The 7155-nt window shown below is 48.1% G+C and overlaps 1 pseudogene; it reads right to left on the bottom strand.

The window, feature by feature from the left end:
• Positions 1-3: 3 nt before the first annotated feature.
• LOC103268322 lies at positions 4-556 on the bottom strand (annotated as a pseudogene).
• Positions 557-7155: the final 6599 nt, after the last annotated feature.

Raw genomic sequence — 7155 nt, 5'->3', positions numbered from 1 at the left:
GTTCTGGTCCATCAGTCTGATCTGCTCATCCATCTCTCGGCAACGGGATTCTGCCAGCTCGCTCCTCTGTGTGTTCCAGGTCTCCTTCAATAATCACCAACTTACAAGCCACCTCTTCATATTTCCTATCTGCCTCTTTTGCAATGTGCTTAGCTTCTTTGAGTTGGATTTCCTGGAGTTCCATCTTTTCTTCATCTTTTAAGGCCCGGTTTTCAATAACCTTCATACCTCTCTCGCTCTCATCAGCAGCTTTTTCTGCTTCTTCCAGCTTTTGCAGGGCAGTGGCCAGGCGCTCCTGAGCACGGTCCAGCTCCTCTTCGACCAGCTGGATCCTACCGTTCAAGGAGGCCACCTCAGCCTCAGCCTGTTCCCGGGCCCGCCTTTCTCCCTCCACTTCCCGCTGCAGCCGCTCGGCTCTTTCCTCGGCATCATCGGCCTGCTGCTGCAGAACCTGGATCTTGCACTTCACCGCCTCGATGGTGGTGATTCCAGCCATGGTGCCCACCCAGCTGCCGCTTGAACTCCGTTCCTGCCTCCTCCGCTCGGCGCTGCAGCCGCTTCTCTCTGATGTTCTTGATAACATTTTCTTTTCTCAAGCTTACTTTATTTTAAGAATACAGTATTTAGTACATGCAACATACAAAATATGTGTTAATTGACAGTTCATGTTACTGGTAAGGCTTCTGGTTAACAGTAGGCTATGCAGCCTGGGCAACTTGACGAGACCTCATCTCTGCAATAAATAAATAAATAATTAGCTGGGCGTGGTGGCATATGCCTGTAGTTCCAGCTACTTGGAAAGCTGAGGTGATTGAGGCTGCAGTGGCCATGAGCGTGCCACTGCACTCCAGCCTGGGTGACAAGAGTGAGATTCTGACTCAAAAAACAAACAGACAAAAAACAGTAGGCTATGTACTTAAGTTTTTGGGAGTCAAAATTATACTAGGACTTTTGACTCGGGGGGAGGGGCTTGTGTCCCTTACCCCCAGTTGTTCAAGGGTGAACTGTATTGCCATTGGCCTGCAGCAGAGCAAGGCAGCTGCTGTCACTCCCATGATTGGAGGCAAGTTGCTCTCCAGCATGGTAAGACTGGAGAACAGAATAGAGAGCATTAAAATTGGCAGGAGGTGGCAAGGTCACCCGAGGCCACAGATGATCAAATGCTCTGTCTGAAGGAGCCAAGGGAGAGAAGTACCAAAACAAAACAAGAAACAAGCACTACTAGAAACAAAAAAGACAGTCACAAAACGAATACACAAAAGAGAAGTTTCCTTAGAGTCCAGCAATGACCAGTCAGAAAATAGCTCACTAGAGTAGCACCCAGAAAAACACCTGATTCCTAGACACTGAACAAGTCATCCGCAGGAGAAACGAAGTCCCCGCAGAAGGGCTGAGATGAAGCCATGGGGGTAGAGGCACAAGTTGCTGCTTCTTGAGCAGGTGGTCTTGATTTAGTCCTTCTTAGATAATACATTCAATGCCACTACTATTACAATCCCAAAGATATTTAACAATGGATAAAAATTGTGAGATTGTGATAAACGCAGAGGAATCAAAGGTTTGCATATTTAAAATCTTAAGGCACCAAAGGAGACCTCGATGGCACGCTCTCTGGTTTTACCTCCTCCGGGTCTCATTTGCTCATCCGCAGGTGACACTGCCATCTGCCTCCCCTTCTTGCCAGCCAAGTCAAGGGACCTGTCTGCTCATCTGTCCTCCCCGGCCGCTCTCTCTGGCCTCTCACCCCAAGTCCAGGCCCATCTCCGTCACTCTCACCAGTTGTCTCTTCCATTGAAGACTTTGACATTGTCCAGACACTGCTGCCACCCCAAACACCTCTTTTGTCCATACCACCCTCTGAGCCCTAGATTTGTACAGACACCTGCCCACCTGCCATCACCCTGAGAGTCCAAGGGAAACGGGGAACTCCGTGTGGCTGCCATGGACGGGGCTACCAGATGCAGCAAGTAAAACTTCAGAAGGCCCAGTTGAGTTTGAATTTCAGAGAAATGACTTTTTTGATATAAATATATCTCAAATTTTGCACGAGGCATGCTTATACTGAAACAACTTGTTATCTGAAATGCCAATCTGCCTGGGGCTCTGTGTTTTCCCCTAGCCCTGGCTGTGGAGTCACCTCCCCTCCACTCCTCCCTCCTCTCGTCCCCTCATCCCTTCCTGTCCTCCATCCTCTCTCCTATCTCCCCTTGGCCCCTCTCTGCCCTCCCCCCTTCCCTCCTTTCCCTCTTCGCCACTTCCCTGCACTCTGCTAGGTGACTCGCAGGCTGTTCTTCATTCCTCTCCGCTGCTTCACTTCCCATATCCAGGCCCACTATCACCTCCAGAACTCCCGGGAGCCCAGCCCCACTTCCCAATCTTCACCTGACCCCCTGCCTTCACTCCAGTGCCTTCAGCCTACACGGGGGCCAGAGCTGAGGCCTCTTTTATCATCCCATCAGGTTACCCCCTTCAATCTCCTTTAAGATTTTCCCAGTGACCTTGGAATGAGATCTGACCTCTTAGAGGATCTCAGTAACAGCCTTGGCTCAAAGTCCCCTTTCCTTCTCTACCAATAAATTGGAGAAGCAATAATGTTTAAAAAAGAAAAGCTCTCTTTCCCACCATGCTTCAGTCAAAAAGGCTTCCAGAAACTTCCAAGAACCAGGGCCTTCACATATGCATCCTTGTACTCTGGAGTGCACTTCCCCAGCTCCTCAGGGCTCCACCCCCACCTTGGGCTTTACTCCCCTGGTCTCCTGCTTATGTCTCTCTGCACCATGTGACTATACTGTTTATAGGGAGCATGGCTGCTCTGCCTTGGCACTGTGGGCGTTTTGTGCCTGGTTAGGCTCTGTTGCAGGGGGCTGCTCTGTGCCTACAGCAGTAGTTGCTTAGTCCTCCCCGACCTGGCATCCCTGGCTTAGTGGGCATCCCTGGCTCCTACCGTCTCCCAGTCATAACTCTACATGCCCTGCCTGTGTGATGTGATAGAAATTTCCAGGAGAAATCTTCCCTCTTACAAATGTTTCTCCTCTGGAGGCAATAAAACCCTTGCGGGGAGAGTCGTGGTGTCAGCCACCAAGGGTCTGTGGAGGGACTGTACTTTCTTGTTCTCTTCTCCCTACAATGTAGGGCTTTGCTATGTGATCCATGAACTGCTTTTATGTTGGTGATAACTGGCCATTGTATCTGACAACAAGGCAGGAACCACCATGCAAACAATAACTTGGTGGGGCAAATAGTTGACTTTTCCCCTCACAGGTGGAATCCGGCTCAGGACAGTCCTTCCTAAGCCTTCCTAAGTTGGTGGGGAGAAGCACAGGTTGGTGCTGCCCAAGTCAGGTGGACCCCTGCCCCTGTGAGGGAGCCAGCCCCAGGCCATGGGCCAGGTCACTCTACCTCCCTGCCCCTAGTTTCAGCAACCTCTCAGCTAACTCAGAAACTGTTGACCTGGGGTCCAGGTGGGGGTCCTAAGCATGGCACATGTGGGGGTAACACTAATATAAGATGAGGGGTCTGATAGGGTGTGCAGGTGACACAGAAGAGGGTCATGGGTGGGTGGAGTGGGAGGCTTCCTGGAGGCTGGGCAGTTATCTCTTTAAGGGTGGAAGTGGTACTGACCTGGGTGGGCCAGGAGCAGAGGGCAGAGTAGATATGGCACAGGGTGAGACATGCAGTCGGCTGGGGTTTCTGCTCTGAGGTCTCAGAGCATCCATGGGAACTGCTCATGGGAGGGAGTGAAGTGATCTCGTGAGACCTAATGAGGATATAAAATAAGGCTAGGCTGGGATGGCCAGGCCCACATGCCCTGCACCGCTGCCAATTCTGGCCAGTGTGTCTGTGGAGTCTGCTTTAACAAAGCTATTTGGAAACCATGATTTGAGAGATGATTAAAGTGATGCCTTTTGGATATCAAAGAAATTAATGAAATAAAACCATCTTAGGGAAAAGAAATATTTTCCATAAACACAGTAACATCATTATGTTAAACGAATAAGATCTTGTTTAAGCAGGGAGCCCTTCCATGGTGGCTGTGTGGACATTACCCTCCTCACCAAGGAGAACAGAGTCCTCTGGAAACATTACCCTATCCGGAATTCCTCCTATCCTTGAGTGAGGAGGGCTGGTGTCGACAGCATCCCTCTTGAGGTTCCATGTTTATGTGGGACAGGGGAGCATGGGGGAGAAGTGAGTGGGCAGACAGGAGGTCCAAGGGCACCTCTGTGTGGTACGCTGGAAGCAAGGCAGAGCACCCTCAGCGTCAGTTCACCCCTTCACTTGCCACAAAGAAACTGAAGTGCAGGGGTGATGGAGCCACAACTGCAGTCAGGTTTCTCCCCCACCCCCACCCCCACCTCCACTCCCATCTCTTGCTGTCTTCCCCGGCTGCAGCATCTCCCTGAGTCCCCTGAGGAGGAAGAGGCTCTTGGGCAGGAGGCCCACACCCTCCAGGTGTACCTTTATTGGAATCTCTGGATGCACCAGCCACCGTCCCTGTAAGGGACAAACACCCAGTTCACATGATTGAAATGTGTACCCCACAGGCTTGATTTAGGGACTTGAAAGGTGTCAGGAACTCTGTCTGTCTGTGTCACAGACAGGTGCTCCCCGAGGCTCACAGGACTCTGGCGGCCACACACTCAGATTCAGCCTAGAGGAAAAAAATAGTCTTTTCTCCATGGCTCCGAGTCCTATCTCCTCCCCGGGACGATCTCGATGGCCAGGCCTGAGTGAGGGAACAGCCCACCATGCCACGTGGACCTTTAGGACAGACCGGCTCTAGGCCTGAAGGAGGTGGCCACTGTCAGGTAAGCCCTCGGGACTGTAGTCACGGGTCTCAGCATTTGCACTGGAATTCACACTACACGTGGCACCCACAACACACACTCTACCAGATGCCTGTTTTAGTTGATTAGAAGCCAAGCGTGGTGGCTCACGCCTATAATCCCAGCATTCTAGGAGGCCGAGGTGAGAGGATTTCCTGAACCCATGGGTTCGAGACCAGCCTGGCCAACTTGGCAAGACCTTATCTTTACAATAAATCAAAAAATTAGCTGGGTGTGGTGGCATGTGCTTGCAGTTCCAGCTACTTGGAGGCTGAGGCAGAAGGATCACCTGAGCCCAGCAGGCTGAGGCTGCAGTGGCTGTGAGAATTTCACTGTACTCCAGCCTGGGCAACAGAGTGTGTCTCCGACTCAAAAAAAAAAAAAAAAAAAAAAAAGAAGAAGAAGAAGAAGCAGAAGAAGCAGCAGCTATAAGGTTTATTCCAAGGGGAAAAAAAAAATCAGAACAGACATTTCTAACTAGCTATTTGTCTTAAGAATTCCACCTAAAACATTTCCTTATGCTGCTGAACACCATTTCCATTGTGGATATAAAGGTTTCTCAATAGCCTTGGCCTGGGACTGACAACACGCACACTGACAGGCATGCGCCTATGGAAGGAAGACAAAAATCCAGAAATTTCTTCCTGCAGCTAAACACACAGAGAGGGTAAACACACACACTGAGTTGATTAACAAATAAGAATTCTTCAGATTTGGACTCCAGAATTAGAACTGTGTCCAGATTTAAAACTGTATGACAATCTGAAGAGGTTACTTATACTACTTTTCCTGCAATGACTCAGGCATTTCCATTCATACTTGTATTTATATGGGTCATATATGTCAATAAATATTGCAGTCATTAAAAAAAATAAACTGAACCAAACTGAAAAACAGAAACCTAAAGCCCCAGCATGTCAGTCAAAGAAAAAAAGGCATGCCTTTCCCAGGACAGACAACTAAGGAGTTTATACTATGACAACACCAGCCAACACTTCCCATGTGAAGATGGGCTCTCAAAAATAAGAGCTCACAATGCATTGTTCTTTTCTGATTTGATGAAAAACTTTCAGTGGCTATATACAAAACTTTAAAAATGCATGTGGTTATATCAGAGTCATCTGTAAACAGAAGGGAATACAGGACGGAAAAGAACTATATATACTCAGAGAGTTTTGTTTTATTTTGTTTTGAGTCAGGGTCTCACTCTGTTGCCTGGGCTGGGGTGTAGTGGCATGATCATGGCTCACTGCAGCCTTGACCTCCTGGATTCAGGTGATCCTTCCACCTCAGTCTCCTAAGTAGCTGGGACTATAGGCGTGCACCACCACATGTGACTTTTTTGATTTTTTTTTTTTTTGTAGAGACAGGGTCTTGCTGTGTTGCCCAGGCTGGTCTTGAACTCCCAGGTTCAAGCAATCCTCTCGCCTTGGCCCCCAAAGTGTTGGGATTTATAGGTGTGAGCCACTGTACCTGGGTCATAGTGAGATTTTAATAACTGCATAAGACAAATAGCTCGACTGTAAAATTGTCACAGATAAGTTCTCAACCTGTAGACTAGAGTACTTTAAAAAAAAATTCTACATTACCATTCTGGGTAGCAAAATCTTCATCACCAAGGAGATCTGGCTAGTGCTACAGCTTGGGAAGAAAACAGCGTGTGCTCAGTGATTTCACTAATTACAGCTGGGCTCCAATTACATTAACATACTGATAACCTCATAAAGTTGTGTTTGTTCTTCCAAAATATAACATTAGCCAGACCACTCAGAATAATGTTAAGATTACAGGACTTTGGACTTTCAGCAGAACATGAATCGTTTTCTTGGTAAACAAGGAAGATCTTTATAAGTGATCACGACATAGTGTTTTATTTACACAAGCTTTAGAGGGTGCAACCTCTTGGTGCAGCCTCTGGACACCAGTAAAGAACATTTATTTACTTGGTTATTTAAGTAAAAAAAAAAATTACACAACCCAGCTCTCTGCCTTGCTAACAAAGAAATGTTTGTCTCTCAGGAAACAAAAACAGTAAAGTCCATGCCAAGCCATGGATCCTAACACAACAGGAGGTAATAAAATTATTATAAGGTTTTGCTTTTCACATAACTTTAGCCAAAACACTGAAGTGGCAAGATCCGTTTTCCGATTATATGAAACTGGAGCCGACACTGAGGATTTCACGCACATCTGATGCTCCTTGGAGAGGTTTACAAACAGGCACCAGGAATCCCACAGGTCCCTTGAAGCCCCGACTCCTTTCCCCACCAGGCCTAGGTCGCTTCCACCACAAACAGACGTTACCGAGAGCTGCAAAAACAGCGCTAGT

The sequence above is a fragment of the Carlito syrichta genome, unplaced genomic scaffold, assembly GCF_000164805.1.
Source record: "Carlito syrichta isolate Samal-C Ts95f unplaced genomic scaffold, Tarsius_syrichta-2.0.1 Scaffold308817, whole genome shotgun sequence".
Taxonomy (NCBI): Eukaryota; Metazoa; Chordata; class Mammalia; order Primates; family Tarsiidae; genus Carlito; species Carlito syrichta.
This window is presented reverse-complemented; position numbering and strand designations above follow the sequence as displayed.